Source organism: Macrotis lagotis, chromosome 5 (assembly GCF_037893015.1).
Source record: "Macrotis lagotis isolate mMagLag1 chromosome 5, bilby.v1.9.chrom.fasta, whole genome shotgun sequence".
NCBI lineage: Eukaryota > Metazoa > Chordata > Mammalia > Peramelemorphia > Peramelidae > Macrotis > Macrotis lagotis.
In genome coordinates, this window is record NC_133662.1 from 200380656 (window position 1) to 200404559 (window position 23904).

Genomic DNA, 23904 nt, shown 5'->3' on the forward strand with positions numbered 1-23904 from the left:
GTTGTTACAAGTCAAGGATGCTTTGATCCACATGAGATTTCCAAAAGATACCCAAATGGTTGCATTTTCCTATAACTATATCTTGCTTCTGGGACAGCTCCCCTCTAATACAAATTAGCAATGATGAATATAAGTATAACCCCTAGCCTAGAACACCAGGGTTTGGTTTTACATCGCTAACTTGTGGTGGGCAATGCTCCTAAAATCATTATCTTTTTGATTCATCTTGCCCCCAACCAGATTTTTTTCTAGGAAATATAGCTTAAATCTAGTGCTTGATATTTATGTCTTCAAAGATACAGCTAAAAGAGTTCCCATACAAGCACTCAATGTAACAAGATATTTCAAGCATAGGATCACCTTTATTTTATCCCAGTAGAAAATGTCAGAAACATAGCCCATAAATAGTCAATATGATTCTCTTTGTTCTCCAATGAGTCTCACATTCTCTCCAGGATCCTAGACTCACAATGCCATCTAAGCATTTCTTTCCTTCACAAGGGAAATTGTCTTATAGTTGCTAAATATGCAATCTCCCAATGTTCTGTTGAGACCCACTTTCACCCCAGAGATGTATATAAATCTCCACCTCGCAGTATTTATTGAATGCTTAAATTACATATTGAAGGAAAGCAAACAAGGTTGCTAGAAAGACGATCCCCTTTCCATTAAATCTATACTATCTAAAAGGATTACAATAGAAAAAAGGGTAAGGTCTACACCTTTTGACACTGTATTTTGACCAAGTCCCTTAGTACTCTTCCACTTTTAGAAAGTGAAATTATTATCATCATCTTCCTCAAGATGTTGAGACTGCCAGGAACTTTAATTTTACTTTTCTCTCCAAGACTTTACCACCAAGAGACAGTATCTTCTTTCTTAAGAATAGGTGTTCTTAATCTGGAATCCATGAACTCTGAAGTAACTAGATTTCCAAGGAGTTTATAAACGTGGATTGAAAAAATACAACTTTTTTTTACTATAATTGATTTATTTTGTAATCATGTTTTTTTCTTTAATGCCATTAAAAAAGTTTCACAGATTTCACCAGTCAAATAAGTTCATCATGTACACACACACACACACACACACACACACACACACACACAGAGACAAGAACAATAGCCCTGTTCTAGATGAGTCCTCCAGGAACTCACTAATTAACAAGAAATTCCATCTTTATCACAAAGGAAATAATTTGTCTTCTCAAAATAATGAAGCCTTCTTGTGGCTATCTGATGTTTCTTTGGTTATATTTGTATTACTTTTAAAATAATAGAGATACCTTGACCAAAACCCTATCCTAGATGATATTAATATTCTGGACTTTGCACAGACCCCCTTCACTTAAATCCAATTCACTTTCATGTCACATATCAACTTCCTGATATTACATCTTTGAGAACAAACAAGAAATTTTGTGAGTAGTAAGACTTTCCTTCCTCCCTCTCTTCCTTCTTTCTTTCCTTCCTTCCTTCCTTGATTCCTTCCTTCCTTCTTCATTCCCTCTGTCCTTCTCCTTGGGTGCTCTGCCTAAAGGAATGTCAGTTTTAATCACTGAAATTCAGCAACATATCTTGGGATGTATAGTCCCCAGATTGCCCTGGCTCTTATCTATTGGTACCTATGTGGGCCAAGCCCCATCTGAGCTCTGGAGGAGAAAATTAAGCCAATGACTTTGCAAAGCCATTCACAGGCATGTCATAGCATCATCTTTCTGATGTCATGGTCTTCTTGGAGAACAAAGGACAAACAACAAGCAATATACTGAATGGTAGGAATCTTGTAAATGTTACTAGTCAGATTCTTTTTGACCCCATTCAGGGTTTTCGTGGCAAAGATACCATTTCTTTCTTCAGTTCATTTTATGGATGAGGAAACTGAGACAAATAGGGTTAAGTGAGTTGCCCAGGGTCAGACAGCTAGTAATTATCAGAGATTAAGCTCAGCATGCTATCCACTGTACTATCTAGCTGCCAAATAGAACAGAACCCAGAAATATTTGCTTATATTTCACCTAAAAGTAATTATCAAGGGCAGGAATGACTGTAAGCAGTAGGGTTTCATAAATACATTACCTGGAGGCAAAAAAAAAAAACTTCAGTTCTCTCCACCTCTGACAATCAATGTCAATTATTACTATATGAGTCAAAAGTGTATTTGGATAAGCTTCACTGACCTCAAGAACAAGAAGCTTTCAGGTGCTCAGTGGAGGAGAGCATTTAGGAAATGGAACTGAATGGATGATGTGATATAAGATTAGGCATGCAGCTTTTCAATCAAATTTCTGAATGGCAAGTTTCGATAATTTGGCGCTATCTAGATTAGAAGAGAGTTCCAAAAGAAAACATCAGAGATAGGAAAAACTTGGGAGCTGTGAAGATCTTGCTATGAGGATCAACAGCCTTCCCCCCCCCCCTACTTTACTGCTCTAGTTCTCTGTCAGGGTTGATAATGGGGGTGGAGGCACAAAGGGAAACCTGGAGCAAAGGATAAGCTAGTTAGTATATCATTAAATCCTAGATCTCTCATCTGGTCAGTGTTTCTAATTCAGCATTAGAATGGACTTTGCATGTTGAAATCTTCTCCTAAAAATACTAAAATTTGGAAATAAATAGAAGTTATTTTGTTCTCTTTGGGCAATAGAGGTGGATGAATGGGCAGAAAATTTAGGGTTAGTTAGCAACAAGAAGCCTTTCTCTATTTCCCAGGAGATAGGAGGGGATGACCAGTTGAAGAAACAAAGTGAAGTAATCCTGCTGGAGTTCAGAAATTACAGAGAAGAGACTTGAATCTGCTAACATTTATGATCTCTCTGCAGGAGTAAAATATTCACCCTGATAGAAAAGTCAGTTGTCTTTCCAGTGACCATGTCTATTCAAAAACTGGAATACTTTGTTCTGTTAAATGTAATGTGACATAAAGGAGCCAATCTATATAGTGTGCTAAAAAGAATACCAGCTTGAGAGACAGCAGATCTGGCTGGGAATTCTGGATCCTCCACTTGCCTCAGGCAAATCTCTTAACCTCTGGAGGTCTAACTTGCTTCATATACAAGTTGAAGAACTCAGATAAAATAATAGTCCATCAGACATCTTCCAACTTCAACATTCTATAATGATTGTAATATTTTGTTTTTAAATAATAATACTAATAATAAAAACTGTAGCTGGCATTTATATAGCATTCATATATGTTTGAGGCATTGTGCTTTATGTTTTACAATTATCTCATTTGATCCTCAAAGATAGTTGTCATTTTTATTTTCATTTTACAGATAAGCAAACTGAAGCCAAGTGAGATTAAATGATTCACCCAAGGTCATACAGATAGTGCCTAAGACTAGATTTGAATTCCTCATCTAGTGCAAGTCCCTATCTCTATGCTGCCTAGTTGTCTCTATATCATCCATGATTTCCCCCTCTATTCCATCCCTTCTCTTCTCCAAGAGAGTCATCTCTCATTCTCAAAGAAAAAGAGAAAGATGAAGAAAGTCTATGATTCTCATAAGTTCACTGAACTGGCTCTACAAAAGCATTATGGTTATAATCTATACATTCATCAATGGAATTCTTGTGGAAGGACTGAGAATAGAACAAGTGAACTTTTTTCAAATATATTCTACATCACCCCACATTTTTACAGTTACTCAGTTGACTTGAGAGCTTCAGACGCTTCAAGATGCCACTGGGTTTATACTTTGATTATAAAAAGTATTTAATTTGGTAGAGCAAAATAATACCTTAAGGGTCTTTCCTTCTTTAAAGCTGATTCTAACAAAATATTTCCTATGCACATTTCATCTAAGATCATACAAATCTTGAAAGAAGGCAGATAGCTTTATTTGTTCATCTTCTATGAATAGGAAGCCGAACTGAAACATTTGTCAATCTCACGGAAGATATCTTAACAATAGTCAATAAGCATTCATTAAGTAACTACTATGTACCAACCACTGTGCTAATCACTATGGATATAAATAAAGGGAAAAAAGACAGTTCCCGCTCTCATGGAGCTTACAGTCTAACAGAGGAGGTAACATGATGATTTCATTGGTATAGGGCATTTCTTTTTTGCTTTTGTGAGACAATAGGGTTAAGGTCACACGGTAAGTTTCAAGTATCTGAGAATGGATTTGAACTTAGGACCTTCTGCCTCCAAAGTCAGTGCTCTATCCACCATGCCATCTAGTTATCCCTTGATATAAGGCATTTCTTTTTTGTTGTCTTTTTGTTTTTGTAGGGCAATGGGGTTATTATTTGCCCAAGGTCACAGAGCTAGTAAGTATCAAGAGCCTAAGTCTGAATTTGAACTCAGATCCTTCTGCCTCCAGGTCCAGTGCTCTACTTACTGTGCCACCTAGCTGACCCAATATTGGGCATTTCTACTGAGGAAACTGCTTTTACTAATTTGGAAACTAAGTTCAACAAAAGAGAACCTGCCAACTACAAACAGTTCAATATCCCCACCCTACCCCCCAAAATATATTCACACTGATTGGTGAAAATTCAGTTGGCTACCTTAAATGACATCACAGAACATCATGCTTAATTTGTTTAAAATAGTATTAACATAACTAGTATTGACCTTGGCTTTCAGAGTAACAGTTCTAGCCTAGCAGTGGGTCTAATTGGATAAACATATAGAATATTTCCATAGTAGCTTAGTATCATACCAAGACACAATTCCTACACAAACAAGAAATTCAGAGAAGAGAGGCAGCATCTGGCCCTCCTTAACCCCCAAAGGGACCCACTTTTATTCTAGTCCTATCCATTAAGCTGTTTCTAAAAGAAATGCCATTAAGGGAAAGAAATAAGAATGCAACTTGATAAAAACCAAATGTCTGATGGACAAAAGATTAGTAAACTAATAGAGACCAGAAAAAAATTAGCAGTTGATTTTAATTTAACTGATCTTCTATTTCCCAACAACTGAATGAAGGGTTAGTGGATTCAATGACTCTCAGAAAAGGGCTTCTTAGCCCTCAAACTCAAAACAGTTAGAAATAACACCTCTCCTCATCTATGTGAGTAAAAGAAGCAAGATTTTGACAGTTTTTTCTTAGGGGCAATTTACATTTGATATGCTAACAAATTTCCCTGGTGAATATACCTTTCTGCTTCAAGAGTATAATTAATATCTATGGAGAGGAGTATTTTTGGAGCTGAGGGGGGTGGGGGAAGAGTGGGTGGAAGGACAGCTGGTAATGGTGTGATGTGGCAGGTATCTTTCTTTGTTGCTATGTGGAGTGTACTCTCCCAGCTCTCGGATCTCACAGGAAATGGGGGCTCTACTAAACACTAGATCTAAATGTGCTTTTTGAGACCTGTTTGTGACTACTGTATTTCTTGGAACACCATGTTCTTCTAAATTCTCACCCCACCCACATCTCTATTAGACTGCATAAAACAATTCTTTCAGTCTTTGCCTTGGGCATGCATTAGGCAATCAAACTCCTACAGCCAGGGAAAAAGCTGTGGCCAAAAAAAAGAGGAATAGAATAAAAGAGGTGAACCCCCAAGAATGTCACTTGTGTCATCGGCCAAATGACAACACAGCAGAGACATTTTTTACTAGACATTAACATACAGCAAATTCTCCTAATTGAAAAATGTTCATTTTTTGAGGGGTATAATTGACCATCTGTGCTTTGCCCATTGAAACAGACTCTTATAGAGACTCCAAAAGTATTTGGTTTTAAATTTACAGAGCCATTAAATATTTCAAAGGGCAACTATTTTGGTTACTATTTTTCAAAAAAAGAAAAAAAAAGGAAGAAGAAACTATTTCCAGAAAACTGTACAATTGTCTGGAGCTCAATCTGTCAGTACGTGAAACCTTGGTTACTTCAGTCTTATTAGGGAAATGGAGTTAGGGGCAGACAGAATGACAGCTGGCTCATTTCATACTTCCCTATGAATATCCAGTTTAAAATAATATTAGCATAAACTGACATTGGCTCTGGCTTTCAGAGTGGTGGTTCTACCTAGGAGTGGGCCTAATTGGATAAACATATAGAATATTTCCATAATAGCATTGTCTTATACCAATAGAAGATTTCCAGAAGTATTATGGTAGAAAGAGTACAGGAAAGGGAATAAGACAAATTTGATTATTTTTCCAGCTCCATTATTTTATGTGTTGGAGACTCTGGGTAAGCTATTCAAACTCTTTTGTCCTGTGTTTCCCCATCTGGAAAATTATGTCTGCCCGTCTACCCCACTCCTAGGCTTTTTTGTTTCACAGGTAAGTCTCCCCTAAATATAAATAAGTAAAGTATGCATTATGGTGAATTTTTCATACTATGAAAATATTCTAATAAAAATAATGTACCAGGAGGCTAGGTGGCACAGTTGATAGAGTGTCAGCCCTGGAGTCAGGAGTACCTGAGTTCAAATCCAGCCTCAGATACTTAATAATTACCTAGCTGTGTGGCCTTGGGCAAGCCACTTAACCCCCATTGCCTTGCAAAAAACCTAAAAAAAATGAATAATGTACCTGAAAGATTTATTATGCTTCCCTTAAGCCTACTCTAATATCTGATATAGAACTGACCCTGGTTCACTAAAGTTACGTCACTGAAACAAAAACTCTTACAACAAGTCTCAACAAGTCAAAAAGACTAGTGAAAGAACAAGCCAGGAGTCCCATATTTGGGAAATCATGCTTATAAAATTTTCTAAGGTTGTAGTACTCACAAAATTTAGGAAGAAAACAAAGGGTACAGGAGGGCATTGGTCCATAGCTGAGTGATGGAAGGTGTAGCCAGCAGATACACTTGAGCAGCTCAAAAACAAGAATGGATTGGAAGATACAAGACTGTTGATTATCCTTCAGTCTGTTCCACCAACTCAAGAAGTGATAAACAAATTGCAAGGAATGATCAGATCCTGTGCAGTACAGGTGATGAGTCAATCTAGAAAACAGAAAGAGAACAAGATCAGAGATATTACCCAATAATGGAGCAATGAGTGAGGAAAAGAAGCCAGAGAAGAATCCATGAATCAGGTTCTAAGTCTTCTCAACTGATTTGACACTGACCATTTGGGAGTCCCTAAATAGAAAAGTATTAGAGATTCTTGCTGATTCAAAGCATGCGTGACCAGATCTGAGTCTAAGAACCTAAATTGTGCTCCTGTACCTTTCTGGATATGGGATATGCTTCATATTGATTCCTAATGTAGACAGGCATCACCACCAGTCACTCTTGCTCCAAGAATCCTGTTAGGATTCCCATGATATCTCTGTCTCTTGGAACTTCAAGGGGGTAGGTGAGAAGACTGTGATGCTTCTACTCTCTTCCCCCACCCCAGATTCCTTCTTAAGGACTTGGTTGAAAATACCCTCACCGCTTCCTACTTCCTTTGCAAAAGAGGCAGATAGAAGAGTATGGAACATTGTATGTATATTCAGATCTTTTTGGATGATCAGATTTGCTTAATTTTTCCTCTTTTTTTCTCATTTTATTTTAAGAATTCTTTTTTTACAGGATGGCTTCTGGGAAAGAAAAATATAAAAGAAAATTTTGATGATATAGTAACATAAGCTATCCATAAATTTTTAAAAAAAGAAAATCTAATGTAGGATCCAAAGGATAAATGGAACAAAAAAAGAATAATACTATGTCCCACTTACCAGTCTTAGCAGGCTATGTCTACCAGTTGTTAGGCAAAAAGAGGAAATACTAGTTCTGTATAAGGATCAAAGGCACAAAGGACTTTAAGGGCATCTCATCCACTCCACTTAATTTTTTGATGAGAAAAGAGACCCAGAGAGAAGTGATTTATCCAAAGTCCCACAGTTAGAAATTGTCAAAGTCAGAATTTGAACCCAGGGCTTCTGCTTCTAAAATTAGTACTCTTTTGAATAAAGTTCTGTTATGAAAGCTATTTTAAATATTACACAATTTTGATCTCTTATTCTTTGATTTTTTTTAAGTTTCAGGGGCTACAGATGGCTAAGGGGAGAGAGGCTGAGCTATAGAAACAGGCAGATAAGCCAGAAGTAGAGAATAATTAATCTATTTTATTCAATTAAATAGATGTTGATAAATATTGAAGTCATCGAAGATGTAGAAGAAAAGGTCTCAGGGCCTTCCTCAAAGTTTACTGTCACATAAGTCAGGTAAATATAATATGTAAAAAAGAGCACTATCTGCAGCCTCCATGACTCCCTATTACTCTGTCCTAGATATTCTAATAATATTCTAGGTTAGTTAAGTTAGCTGTTTGGCATATAAAATTCTTCACATGTCTCTTTCTTATCATTTTAGTTTTCTTACATATTGTTCAAGTCCAGTCCTATTTGCTCTCCTCCACACATGATATATGATGCCCCATCTCCATACTTTTGCTCTAGCTATCCCTCAGGACTGGAATACTCTCCTTTATCACTTCAATCTCTTGAAATTCCTAGCTTCCTTTCAGAATTAACATAAGCTATCATTTTCCTATCTTCACTATCCTCACCTCCAGTCTGCTAATGCCTTATGCTCTAAAATTACTCTGTATGGTATCTAGGTGGCATAGTGGATTAGAACATTGAGACTGGGGTCAAGACTATCTGAATTCAAATCCAGCCTCAAATACTTACTAGCTATGTGACTCTAGGAAAGACACTTAACCCTGTTTGCCTCAGTTTCCTCATCTATAAAATGAACTGGAGAAGGAAATGGTAAAACACTCCAGTATCTCTGCCAAGAAAACCCCGAAGGTGATTGTAAAGAGTCTGACACGACTAACAAATAATGTCTGCTCTATATGTATCTTATATCTATACAGACATTGTTGCATCCATTGGAATATAAGCTCCTAAAGGGCAGGAACTGTTTCAATTTTGTCTTAGTAGACCCAGGGACAAAACCTTAAAAAGTAAACAGTAAATGTTTAGTAACTGATATCAAGAGCCATGCCTGAAGGATACAGTCAAAATAGGGAGAAGGTAGGAGAGACTGGCATGGCAGTGAACTAGAAACCCTAGGAATGGTAACAAGAATGGAAGAGGTTTCAAGGAGGGAAAAGGCTGATGTCTCCAAGAACAGTCCCAGTCAAAACCCCAGGGTGATCTAAAGTCCCTTCCTCTATACTTTTGAAGAATGCCCTAGCCTTTGAGACCCCTACTTTCCCGCCCTAGAAAACCAGCTTTGGCCTTTCAGAAAACACAAATCTAGGCAGTTTTCAAAGACAAGTAATTTTTGAGTGGAAGGGAGTTGTTACCTCCCTGAACGGATTCAGGCATCATTTAGTCCAATTTATACCCTCAAAAGAATTCCCTCTACACCAGGTCCAACAATTGGTCACCAAGTTTCCACCTGAAGTTTCTACTGAAGGCAGCCCAAAACCACAACCATTTAGAGGGTGCTCTTATTGTTAGATGTTTTCCCTTCCCTCAAGCCCAAATCTGCCTTTATGGCCTTTTATCCTTTGATTCTAGTTTGGATTTCTAAACTCCATCAGAACAAGTCTAAATACTCTAAATAACCCTTTAAATGTTTTGGGACAGCTTCCACAGTTTGCAAAAACTCCTAGAAACATTCTAGAGCCAGTCTCCTTCCAAACATAACCTAGAGTAGACATTCCCCTTCCCCAACCCAGTACAGATGAAAATGGCAGCAGTGAAAGTCCCAAGTCTATGGGACTATCATTGGTTATTGTTCATCCTTAGTGACATCTTGGATAATCTTTTGCGTTTGTGTGAAAAGGATTTAAATTGAGGTAGTTTCACAGTCATCAGTCTGACTCTCTTTTCATGACATCATTGAAGACCATGGGCAAGATGAAAATCAAGATGGCTAGAGATGGCCCAAGATACAATAGATGACTTTGATGTCTTCAATGTCTGACCAAGCTCTAAGTATTTCATGCCACAGCACCTGCTTCAGTCAACTTCATGACTCAGTGCAACAAGTTGTTCATCTGTCCATTCTGCTGGAGGAATTCTTCTCGTGCTTGCAGTAGACATGGGTTTGAAACCTGTCAGTTCCCCTCAACCTTGTTTAGCCCATCTGCCAAGATCGTTTACTAGGCTTTGGCCACTGTTGATGCTACAACTTTTTGGAGCCACAAGTAAGAGTTGAATGAAGGTGGACACCAAAGGGGAATAAGCAGCCCTGAAAAGGGTTCTGCTCACAGCAGAGGTACTAGTCCTCCCTACATACCCCATCCATCCAAATCTATGACTCTATTGTCATCTCACCTGCTTGTACTTTCCTCTACCCAAAATCATTTTGTATCTATTTTGATCTCCCATACCCACTCCATATTCCCATTGCAGCCCTAGTCTGTAAGCTCCTATAGAGCTAAGATTGATTCATTTTTGACTTTTCTAGCCTAACAATATTTTCACTAGTAGGAGTTTAATCAATCTTGTTAATTGGATTGATTGATTGATTGGATCACTGCTCAGTAGGGTACCCAAGAATAAATCCACCATTTCCATCTAGGCTGAAGTCATTTTTTCTTCTTGGTCTAGTTCATTGTCCTCCATTTCTATCTTCCCTCCCTCCTCTTTCCTTTAGCCTGGATCCTGAACCCCTTTATCTTAAATAAACTCAAGATTCAGGATTAAAGGTCTCAAGGGTCTATGTAGAAATATGTTAATGTGTCAGTTCTTAAGAGAGCGTAAACAAATGTCCAAGTCTTTGCCTCAGATCTGGACTACTACTCCAGCCTCACAGGTACTGCCCCTTTCCAAAAGTTTTCAGAAAACAAAGAACAGAGTCTTAGCTTTGTTGGATATGTCATCTTCTTCAAGATATCCCTTCTATTCTTATCTCCTAGAGCAAAAGTCCTAGACTGAGGGGGTAGGGAAGTCAGTCAGGCCCAACTGTGTATCAGAAATCTAAGAGTTACCAATCCAACCAACTCCAAGAGGATGAGAACACAAGGGCGGCCTCTGTGAGAAGTAAATACATCTGTGCTTCTAGATTCAGCTCAAACATCCCCTCCTATACAAGAACTTTCCCAGTCTGCTGGGCTCCTGCTTTTCTCTCCTTTCTATAAATTACCTAATGTATTTTGCAAATATTTTTATTTATTTATTTATTTTATTCATCTTTAGATTTATAAGTTTTCTGTCCCATAGAATGTCAGCTCCTTGAAGGCAAGGGATGTCCCACTTTGTTCTTTATATCCCTAGAGAACTGTGCAGTGCCTTGCAGCTTAAAAAAAAGCTAGTTTATTGATTTATTGATTGTATTGATTGGTATTTCTCAGATAGATTTCATAATTGTACCACAACGGAGAAACTCATGAGATAGAGTGGAATATGGATTAGAGAAGAGGCATCTATATTCAGGTCCTACCTCTAACACATCCCTGTCATATTGGACTCTTGACAAATTACTAAGGCAAAATGGATAGGGCACCTGATTGAGTCAGGAAAAACCAGAGTTTGAATCCTGCCTAAGAGACTTACTTGTTGTGTGACTCTGGGCTAAATAGATTGATTGTTTTGGAGCCTTAGCTACCTCATCTGTTAAATGGACTCAAAGAGTTCAATGGTTCCTTTGAGGTAGGAACTCTAGGTTATGAACCCACAAAAGATTGCTGGCAGTCTCAAATTTCCTTCTCTGTCCAGAAGTCACAATGTCTATAATTGTGACCTAGCCATTCATTTCAATGCAGTATTCTTTGCTCCTGGGAATCAACAAATATTTAAAAAAGGAAGAATGAGGTTTTTAGATTAGAGACAAAATCTATTCTTGGGAGCAGTTAGGTAGTTCAGTGGATAGACAAAGCCTGACTCCTGACCTGGCGTCAGAAAGAATTTAATTCAAATCTGACCTTGGACACTTTTTAACTGTATAAAGGTTATATGACCCTGTTTGTCGTGAAACTTTAAGATAACAGAAGGAAAAGAGATGCCCTTGTCCTAAGTGGGAATATTTCAGGGGTTAAGGGAGGTTCTGACAATCCTTCCCAGGTTACTGAGGGTGACATATGAGTATATGTATATAGTATAGCATAGTATATAATATATATAATATATAGTATGTATAAGTATAGTATATTCATATATATATATATATAGTCACTTATAGAAATGCAGACATTTACTTTGGTATGTCCATTTTTTCCTATAAGTTTTCTTTGGTCTTCAGGATACGAATATCTGTGAGATCTTAGCCTTGGCCATAATGAGGATGTCCTTAAACCTCAACTGCTGAATGATCTTTATGACCTCAAGCATATTAGCATACGGATAAGGGAAAGGGGCTACTCAGCTGTTATCATAGGTAACCTGCAGAACCTGCCCTCTCTGAAGACCAACTGAAACTGGGCTCACTAAGACAGTTTAGTGATCATATTGTTCAGACCTTTAATTTTATAGATGAGGAAACTGAAAACCACAGGAGGAAATGACTTAATTTAAAATGACATGAGCAGTCTGATGATAATTACAATTCTCTACACTCTTATATAAATTAGAATTCCTCTACTTCTATCCCCTCTTCTCTCTCTCTCTCTCTCTCTCTCTCTCTCTCTCTCTCTCTCTCTCACACACACACACACACACACACACACACACACACAGGAGAAGAAACAAAGAAACTATGGCAGAAGTTAACTTTTTTGAGTCTTGAACCAATGAGTCAGTTTGGTGAAGCCCATGGACAAAACAATGCTTTTCAAAGAATAAAATAGAATACATAAGATTACAAAGGAAACCAATCATATTGAGATACAGCTACAAAATTTTTTTTAAAAAGTTCATGGACTTCAGGTTAAGAATCTTTGATCTAAATAACAGGTGATATTTCCATAGTGCAAATATTCAAAGCATTTTAGAGCCTCACCACTGCCTTGGCAGATAGGTACTTTAGTTGTTCTCTCTATTTGACACTTGAGAAAACTGAGACTTTAGAAAAGTTAAGTGGTTTGCCTTGTTTCAGAAGAGATTCAAACCCAGCTCTTCCTAATTTGAAATCAGTACTCAAACTACTCAATCTTGGTGCTTTTTCTCAGATTTTCCTAATCCAAAACCTGTGTGTGTGTGTGTGTGTGTGTGTGTGTGTGTCTGTGTCTGTGTGTCTGTGTGTGTGTGTGTCTGTGTGTGTCTGTGTCTGTGTGTGTGTGTCTGTGTCTGTGTGTGTGTGTGTCTGTGTGTCTGTGTGTGTCTGTGTTGAATTCCTATGTCCTATGACTTTTGGTTCGTATGTAGGCAAGAATGATTTACTCACTTTTGTAGAAAGAGAAAGGAGGAGGAGGAGAAAGAGGACAAAGTTATTTGTCGATGGCAAAAATTCATTTAATTGAAAGCTCTTTTAAGCTTTGATAAGTAGAGAGTTCTCCTGCTGTACTTACTGTAAACTTTCTGCTTTGGAGGGGACTTTTTTGTTTGCAGGTTTTGGGACTTGGTCACACTGAAGATCTTCTATCTTTTAGCCTTTGCACCCCAGTGGCCACCCCAGTGGCCACCCCAGGCCACCCAACCTATGACTGAGATGTTAATATTTTGTTCACAAGTAACTCTTATTCATCTCTATCTTAGATAAGGAAATTTGAGGAAGAGTCAGATAGTTTTAACAAGAAAGGTTTGCTCTTCCTGAGTGAGATTTAAAGGTAGATGAGACCTTTAACCATGTTTCTGACCAAGACATGGGTATTGGTGAACCAGTTGAATGGATGTCTATCCAAGTACATATGCAAAAGTAGCTTTCCTCCACCTGTTTTTTCTTGCACTGTTATCCACAAAAGGGATAGAACTAGAAGACAGAAGAAGAGCCAGAGAACTTGGTGGTTCCCTTGTGGGTAAGATAATTGAAGTTAGCATGAGACTGATTATGCCTAGTCCTTATTATTGAAGAAGCAGAAAACATCCAGGAGAGCCACCCTGTATACATATAAAAAGATATAGATAGCCAAATCTGAAAATAAGCATAGGTGAGATGGAGAAAGGGAAGGCTCATCAAGACATTCATCAAGTGTTAAACTTTTTGGCTGCAAAATTTCATAAAGACCATCTACTCAGCCATGTAAAGTTACAATCTGTATCATAACATTAACTATCTATCTTACTGAAATCAAGGTAGTTGAAATTTTAATGTGCTGCTTAAATGCCAAATATACCAGCTAGAAATCATCCCAGAAAATTAGGAATAGCATACTATATAATAGTGTCAATAGAAATTAACTCAATATCCCCAAAATAGTATTTTTTTTAATTTAAGGTAATGGAGTTAAGAGTGACTTGCCCAAGGCCACACAGCTAGGCAATTATTAAGTGTCTGAGGTCACATTTAAACCCAGGTCCTCCTGACTCCAGAGTCAATGCTCTATCCACTGTACCACCTAGCTGCCCTCCCCAAGGTAGTTTTAAAGGTTTATCAGATCCAGTTATTTGGCAGTTTTGAGAGCTCTAACATAATACCTATATACACCGACTAAGAAGTGCCATCCCCCCATAGTCAGGAAGAAGGTCATATGGTTTTCATAAATTGAGGCAGCAATCAGAGAAGATATTTAGGTTAGAATTCAGAAACCCTGAACTTTCATTGGCAATGCTTGTCACTTTCTGACATCACCTTACAGTTAATATTTTCCATTCTAAACTGTCCATTTGTGCTAACCAAACTATTTCTGTCCCCTTTTCTTAACAGTTCAGAGGTCTTGCAGGATCCCTAAGTCCTACTGTCTACTATAGGTGATGGAAACCCTAAGCATACCTCTCATTATCCAGCAAAACTAGTGAGTAAGAAGAATGGCCTCTTAGTGAATTATAACTACTCCAATAGCATTCAAAATCACAATATAGCCTTCTTCACATATACAGACAGAAACTAGGTTTGAAGGCTTCAGAGGAAGAAGAATGAAAGGAAATGGAAAAAATTTCCAGACTGTTCCTCTAAGCAGATTGGGTTCCACCCAATATTTCTTTGTGTAAGTCTCAGTGAAGTGGGAAAGGGGGGTGGAGAAGGGAGGGAGGAAACTGCCAAATGCTCAAACCGTATGTGGAAGTCAGTTGGTCTTAAGAATAACCAGTATTTGGAAAAAAAGGAAAAAAAATCATTTGAAGATATGGTCCAAGTTTTTCAAATTCAAAAAGCAGCTGAGTACACAAAGTACACTATTTTGATAACTTAAACAGCCAGAACAGTCACAGTATTTGCTACACAAAATAAAGTGGATACCTTTAGAAATTCCTTTGATTCCAGGGAAAATTCCCCATCAAAATGCTTGGGCAAAAGTGAAAGTATAAAGTGATTATATTTCAGTGGGGAAGGATTTTTGAAAATTGTACCAGTCCCAGAACAATACTGAAGGAAGGGTGGATTCATTCTACTGCTAACAATGAGGGGGAAGTAAGAAGGACAAAGCTGGTATGTTTCAAAACAAGCACCTTCCCAAGCCAGACCAGCCCAGCCCATCCTCTTCTGATTACCTTAGACCTGACTAGAGAGAAGTTATCCAAATGACAGGTTTGGAAAATGTGAGAAGTTAATTGAGTTAAGAAATCTACTGTGCTGAATAAGTCTCCTGGAAGGCTCAAAAATGTGAAGAAAGTTTGACCTCACACTATTTAACACCATTCTCTGCCCTGGTTTTAGCACAAGAGTAATCCTTTACTAATGGTGGGCATAAAAATGTTCATTCATTTCCTAAATTAACTATGTGGCTCTGAGAAGGAAATGGATGAAAGGGGTCCACACTCAGTAAGCATTCCACCTGCTTGGAGTTTGGGTTTTTTATTTTTAATTTAGACCTGTGATGTCATTGTTTAAGGAACTGTCAATGACAAAAGTCCCCCAACAGATGCAGATGAGCACCTGTTCTATAAGAGGGTCTTAGAAAGTTGACTGAGACATTGAGAAGTTAAGTGATTTGCCCAGAGTCATAGAGCCAGTAGATGGGTCAGAGACTTAAACCCAGCTCTTTCTGATTCCAGTTCTAGTGCCTTTTATGTTGTTGATAAGGTGGTTGTCTAGATGAGGCTATGTCTGTCACTGATTAGCTATGTGGCCCTGGACAAGTGCTTTAACCCCTCAGCACTCTTAAAATCAAGTATACAAACCAACTGACAATCTGCATTAGTAAGAAGAATTTCCACACCAGTTATTCCTCATGCCAAAAAATTAGCCTAGGATTATTGAGGTCACTTTGTACTATAGTACAAGTTGAAAAAAAATGAGAAATTTATATAATTGTGACTTTGCATATGCAATGAAAAATCAATGAATCCACCAATAAACATTTATTAAGCACCTAGTAAGTGCTAAGTGCAGGTGAGAAAACATGCAAACATGTACAAACCATTATGTGAAAAATAAATAGAAACTAATCAGAAGAAAGGAGGCACTAGAATTAAAAGGAGTTGGGAAAGGCTTCCTGTAAAAGATGAGATTTTAGCTGAAATTTACGGGAAAAGACAGGAAAGTCAGTAGGTGGAGTTTTGTGATTGATTTGGTATTTTTCCCTACTAAATTAGCAAGTTATTTGAAATGATCAGTTGCTTAGGCATCCTGCAAACCCAACCTGAGAATGTTTAGATCTTAAAAAAAAAAACACGGGGGCAGCTAGGTGGCATAGTGGATGAAGCACCGGCCCTGGAGTCAAGAGTACCTGGGTTCAAATCGGACCTCAGACACTTAATAATTACCTAGCCGTGTGGCCTTGGGCAAGCCACTTAACCCCATTTGCCTTGCAAAAACCTAAACACACACACACACACACACACACACACACACAACTCCATGAGGTTGTCGACATATACTGGAAAAAGATAGAAAAAAATTTAAAAATTATATTTTACCTACATTATCTCATTTGATCCTCACAGGAGTCTTGGGATTTCAAACATGGGTATTATTGTCCTTATCTTATACATGAGGAAAATGAAATTCAAGAGAAGTGAGGGACTTGCCCGGGTTCACACAGATAATAAATATCAGAGATGGAACTGGAATTCAAGACATGTCTGACTCCAAGTTCAGTGCTCATATTATACCATTACTATTCTATATTATATATAATATACCATTATACCAATACCAAACACTTCTTGGTATTGGTAGACCAATGGCCTTTTCATTTTTGCTCCAAGATCATAAAACATTCTAAAAAGGAATACAACTTTGAAAAAAGATTCCTAAAAAAGTGATTATAGACTGCTTCCAACTTTATATTCAAACTATTTTTTGTTTGTTTTAGGTTTGGTGATTTTGGGGTTTTTTATTTTTGTTTTTTGTTCAAATCTTTGATTTCATCTTCCCTAGACTTTCCATTAAGAAAACTCTTACAGAGGCAGCTAGGTGGTTCAGTGGATAGAGCACTGGCTCTGGAGTCAAGAGGACCTGAGTTCAAATTCGACCACAGAAACTTAATGATTGCCTAGCTGCGTGACCTTGGGCAAGTCACTTAACCCTTGCCTTAAAATAAGATTAAAGAATACTCTTACAACAGCACTGAGAATTATGACTGCTGTCCTTCATTCTCACAAAGGACCAAAATGACATCACTATGTTAGAATCAAATTAGGCACGTCCACCTGTGGCTGATCAGACCAACGTAAGCTCAGAATGCTCTACCACAGGTCAGCCACAAAGAGGCCATGAGAACATTTAGTGTGGATTCTCTAAACTTGTGTACATCTTGTGTTTCTTTTGATTCAAATCAGTAATTTCATCTGTGCCAGACTTCCCATTAAGAAAACCCCTTCGGGGCGGCTAGGTGGCATAGTGGATAAAGCACCGGCCCTGGAGTCAGGAGTACCTGGGTTCAAATCCAGTCTCAGACACTTAATAATTACCTAGCTGTGTGGCCTTGGGCAAGCCACTTAACCCCGTTTGCCTTACAAAAAAAACTAAAAAGAAAAACCCTTCGAGGCAGCAAGTGGCCCAGAGGATAGAGCACTGACCATGGATTCAGGAGGATCTGAGTCAAATGTGACTTCAGACACTTGATACTTACTAACTATGTGGCTTTGGGCAAGTCACTTAATCCCATGCCCCCTCCCCAGAAAAAAAGGAAGGAAAAAAAAAGAAAACTCCTTCAACCAACACTGAGAATTATCTAGTCCAGAATCAGACCCAGTAGGTGTCAAATAGGTCTTAACCTCAGGCTGTTCTTACTCTGAGGTCAGCCCTCTATAACATATCACACCTGCTACTGCTCTAAAACTAACCTAATCATAAAATTTTACTTTCTAATCATGGACAATTATTTAACTACGTACATTTATACAAATGGATTATTAGAATATAAAATCATAGATGTAGAACTGGTAGGGATCCTGGAATTCATTTGGAATCCACCTTCATTTTAATATTAGGGAGGTCCAGGGAAACTAAGTGAATTAATGAGTGTCAGAGGTGGAATTCACATCCTCTGACCCAGAACCAGTGCTGCATTGCAGGCTACATTCTGATCAATACAGATTAGTATTCAACACATCACTGACCGCAATTTGGTCAGTGTGACAGATTTGTCCACCAACATAGATTGTGATTCCCTCAACGACTTATTCTACTTTGGCCCAACCTGGTTATGAGGAGTCTAAACTTCAGATAGGTTGGTCCTCATATGACAAATCTACAGTTTACAAGAGGCCTAGACTCATAGCCTTCTCAGTTTGGTTGGACCTGCCAGAGCTTGTACTTAATTAGTATGGCCTTCAAGAATCCAGTTACTTCTAACTTATAAAGACACATCAGAGTAAGACCTCAGTCGAGTTTTATTTAGAGCACAGTGATTTTTTTATTTATTTATTGGAGCAGACTTTAGTGGGGTGAGAAACTTTATTAATAATACAGCATATTAAATTTCACTGCAATTAGATGCTTCCATCAAATACAGAAAATGGCACAAGCTCTGAATCTGGTTTTTCTCTCTATCTCTTTCCTCCATAATTCATGAATTTGTGTCTTTGTTTTTTCCCTCCACCTCTATTTTCTAGAATTACCATTTACCAACACTTTGTGGTCTTGGACAAGTAACTTATTTTCCCTGGACCTGTTTGCTTTTTGAGATCAAAAATCTGTAATGACTTGCATCATCCACATTGCATTTTGTTGTGAAGAGAGCACTACATATATCTTAAAGCATGTTGTACACAAAAGATTCAAAATCATGATTTACAACCCTCAATTAAGATGATATACAAAGTAATCTCTACACAACAAAATGTAAAGTAGATAATGCAAGTCTTAGCTAAAGTCAGAATAGTTTCTCAGCATTAGAAACAAAAAATAATGAATTCTTTGACCACAGAAACACTCAGTGTGTCTACTAAATCCATAGGTTTTTCTTTGTGCCTTAATGAAAGATACATCCATACCAAGAGTACATATACTTGAAGTATTTGAAGGGAAACATCAACAGAGTACCTCAGAAGATTTACCAGTCCTGACAAATTTCTAATCTATGGAATGTTAATATTAATTCAAGGATAAACCCCACTGAGTTCTAGATTAGATGTTATTGGATTCTAGTTAATAGAAGAAAAAAAAGAAAGAAAAATATACTCTATTTTATCAAACCACCATTTGTATCATGAAAATTCATGAGATGTGATGACTATAATGATGTAAATGTAGAATCCAAACAAAAATAATTACATAAAATGGAACACTGTGAAGTGGTGACCAAACTTGGTCCTAGAAAAGAATTGAGAAAATATACCCACCAAAGGCATAGATTATACACTGATTTGTTGGTGTGTGGAAATGCCTTTCTTTCAAACCTTTATTATAAGGGGCAGCTAGGTGACATAATGGATAAAGCACCAGCCCTGGAGTAAGGAGTACCTGGGTTCAAATCCCATCTCAGACACTTAATAATTACCTAGCTGTGTGGCCTTGGGCAAGCCACTTAACCCTGTTTGCCTTGCGAAACCAAAAAAAAAAAAAAAAGATAGCAATAAAGTAATGGGGGGGGGCAGGAAGTGTATTGTAGAAATCATTGGAATGGAAATTAAAGAACTGGATTCTACTCCATTATTCACTAATAAGTAGCTCTTTAATTTGAGGAAATCATTATCTATGAGTTTTAGTTTCCTCACCTCACTCATCATAAGGTTAGAATAAATTATTCCCAACATGACTTCCAGCTCTATAATGCTATGAAACTCTTTTGTAGTAATTAGAATCCAATATTGATATGTTCTATTTGATATGCTACCTATAAAGTTTAAGTAAGCTAATATTATAGACCCAGCAAAAAAGCCAAAGAAATAATTCAATACGTTTTGTGTTGTTCTTATGGAAAGGATGCAGAGGTAAAGTCTAAATAATTGCTTAATTAGGTGAAACTTGTCAAGTGATTGGACTCAAAAAAGTAGTCATTAATGGTTTAATGCCAATTTGGAAGGAGATCTTTAATGAAACACTGAAGGGATCTAGGCCAAATCCTGTCTGGTTAAAAAATAATATAGTAGTATCTACCATTTATATAGTACTTTAAGCTTTCAAAGAGTTTTAAATATATTATCTCGTTTGATAACAAAGGTGTGATTCCAAAAGTTCTCAATAGATTTGTATTTTGGGCTAAATAGATTAAAAAAGAATTTAGTGAGGAAAAATGAAAAATCTTACCTTCAATTTTAAAAGAAACCAATTTTCCTAAGTACCAAATTAAGGAGGCATATCTAGAAAGTAGTTTGTATGAAAACAACCTAAGAGTTTAATGTGTTGTAAGTAACAAACAGCTTGGGGGTGGGAAGGGAGATAGAATATATACATGAGACACTTTTAAATTTAATTTGCACAATTAAGATCTTTTCCCCATCACTTTTTAAAGTCTAGATAATTAACTAAGCAATAAACCAAGCCCTAATTTGTAGGGGGGGGAGGGGGGTTCTGATCTGAGGCTCTCACATTGAAAATTTAACAATCAATTCTCACTAGTCAGTTCTGGTTCCAAGCCACCCATGGTTGCAAGTTCAGTTTTTAAAAACTAAAAACTTATTCAATCATATTATCCAGGATCAGGACAGCCTTGAATAGTCTGGGTTTAATGCAGAGCTAATAGTAAGAACTTAATAAATACTTGTTGAATGAATTAATAATACATGTGGTTTGAACAGCGCAATCAAACCATAAGCATTTATTAAGTGCTTACTAATACAAAGACAAAAAGGGAAAATGTATCTTGCCCTGAAGGAGCTTACATTCTCCTGGTGAAGGGCACAACCTCTAAACAAGGAATCCAAGATAATTTTTGTTTCTGTTAGGGGGGAAGAGACATAGAATGGGTTCTATAGAGCTAAAACAAAAAGAACAAGTTAACTAAATATGTAGGTTGAAGGAGAGAAATAGTTAAGAATGAATGAGAGTTTTAACTGGGTAAATGGAAAGGAAAAGGTCCCCTCAACAGAGGAAGTCTGGGTTTGAGGGGCTTTGCCTCCCTCAGAAATTTTTAATTGATGTTCATCCTTTCTACCTCTCATAGTTGTTATGAGAATCAAATGAAGTAATATTTGGAAAGATCTTTACAAATTATTTTCATGAGTTACTTCATGGACATCTTAAGTTGGAAATCTCAATAGGACCATACAAAGAGAGTGGTCTAGCACATGGTTGGTAATTCAAAACTAGACTTTAGGAAAGAGGAGGGGACTGGATATATAGATTTGGGGAATCATTTGCCTAAAGATAATAAATGAGCCCCTGGGACCTAGTAAACAGAATAGAGAGAAGAGGTCCCAAGATGTGAAATGAGCTGCCATATTGCCCTTCACTGGAGGTCAGCATCAAGTGAAAGTTGTATAATCTCCTGTCAAACGTGTTGTAGATATGAATCTTTTTCAGGGTTACATTAGATGACTGCTAACGTCCCTTCCAAATCTGAGAGATTATACAAATTAATGGACTAGGAATAAAGTGGTTCCCCCAAATCCATAAAACCACAAAATCTCAGAGTTGAACTGACCTTACATCTCTGGATCATATGACATCGACAGCAATGTAATCCAGTTCATATCTAAACAAGAATCCCCTCTACCACAAATGATCATCCAGTCCGGATATGAAAACCTAGAGGGAAGGGGAAACTTGGTAGCTAGTTCTTGATAAATAATCAGGAAGACCTGAGTTCAAAAACAACCTCTGACACTTAAAACTTTGTGTGACCCTGGGCAAGTCATTGTGATAATGCTGTATTTGTTGTTATATACTTTTATTTTTAGATGCTTAGAATGAATGCTGATTTTGTAGTTGCTTTGTTGCTTTTGTTTTGTTATTGTTTACTTTTATTTTATTTTTTAGATGCTTGGTATAGACCTTGGTCTAAATCACAGAATAGTCAGGGGTATTAATGGGATTTTATTCTGAAGCTGGTTTCTTATCTTTTTTTATTTATTTTTATTTTTTTAACCATATGCACATGTATTTATTTAAGTTACAAAATTTCCTTCCACCCTCCCTTCCCACCCCACCCCCGTTCAGCGGCAAACAGGTTAATATTGTATAAACATATTTTTGATAAACATGTTTACATATTAGTCATTTTTGGTATGAGAAATTAGGATTAAGGGGAAGAGATACATAAGAGATGATTTTTATAAAGGGTTCATCAAATTCTGAAGGTTTTTTTGTTTTGTTTTTCTTCCTCTGAATGGAGATAAAATTGTCAATAGCCGATCTGCCTCCCTCAGAGTTTCTGCTACCATCAAGGATGATCATCTCACAATGTTGTTGCTAATATGTACGTTGTTCTCTTAGTTTTACTCCCTTTGCTCAGCATCAGATCCTATAACTCATTCCATGCTTCTGTTGTTTCTTATAGAACAATAATATTCTATAGTATTCATGTACCATAACTTGTTTAGCCATTCCCCAATTGATCGGCAGAGCTGGCTTCTTATCAATGATCAGGGTGAATTGAACCTCTTTGACCAACACTTACATTTTGGGGTTTTTACAGAGAATGGGTCTATCCTGACACTACTTCAGAAAGGACACTTTCTGCTTTAGGGTTGGTTTCCATTTTGATCCCTCCAGTCATATATGAGAAAAAGAATATGCCTCCTAAAGAGGGATGACAGGGTTTGCAACTGCTTCCCTCAGAAATTTTTAATTGATGCTCATCCTTTCTACCTCCCGTAGTTATGAGAATCAAATGAAATAATGTTTGTAAAGATCTTTAAAAATTATTTTCATACTCATCACCATCATAATACCTACATCTTGTGGTTGTTGTGAGGGTCAAATGAGAATATTTATAAAATATTTGTCACAATACCTTTCTTCCTTCCTCACTATTATTATTTCCCCCTATTCATGATAGCTCTTTTCTTCCATGATCATTTCCCTTACACATGGCTCTACATCAGCTCCAATTCTCCCATCTATTCTCCACCCTTATATCAACTCTTTCCTCTGCCTAGTTACAGGCCTCAAGGAGTCTAGGTAGCTTCTAAGAGAAGAGATCAGATTTTAAAAGGGAACTTTTTTTTCCTAGGAAGAAGTCCAGCCCAGTCATGGGTATCAGCCCATCTCTTCCTGGCAGTAATTATTTAAACCTGAGTCAGGCATTGTTGGTAGCAAGCCTCTAATATTTTATTTGAGCCAAGATTTGGAAATGAGGAAGTTCGACATTTTTTCAGGGAATTAAAAAAAATAAAGGTGCATCTCCATAGTAATCAAACCAAACCTAACACTCATGATTGGCTTACCCCAGAATTCTCTCCTTTGTGATCTCTGAACAGAAATAACTTAATTCCTATTTGTCATTTCACCTCCATCCAATGCAAAAGGGAAGCAAATAATATAAATGAAACAAATGATCTTAGCAAAGTAACTGACACATAGGAAGCCCTTAATAAACACTTTCTGATCTGGTTTGAATGACACATATTGTCCTTTTCACCCTGTAAACTGAACCAAGGTATCATTGAATGAAACATATAATGATGAGGTAGATAATTAGAGTTTACTTCACCCCAAAATAATTAAGGAGGTGGTAGGAA

General features: G+C 37.3%; 1 long non-coding RNA gene across 9 annotated transcripts in view; it reads right to left on the minus strand.

The window, feature by feature from the left end:
• The window catches only part of LOC141488285 (uncharacterized), a 135134-nt gene that overhangs the window by 108820 nt on the left and 2410 nt on the right, over positions 1-23904 (minus strand). For all 9 annotated transcript variants that reach the window (XR_012468627.1, XR_012468629.1, XR_012468635.1 and 6 more), the window contains exon 2: positions 6702-6919. This is a non-coding gene — a long non-coding RNA (uncharacterized LOC141488285). The remainder of the gene's footprint in view (positions 1-6701; positions 6920-23904) is intronic.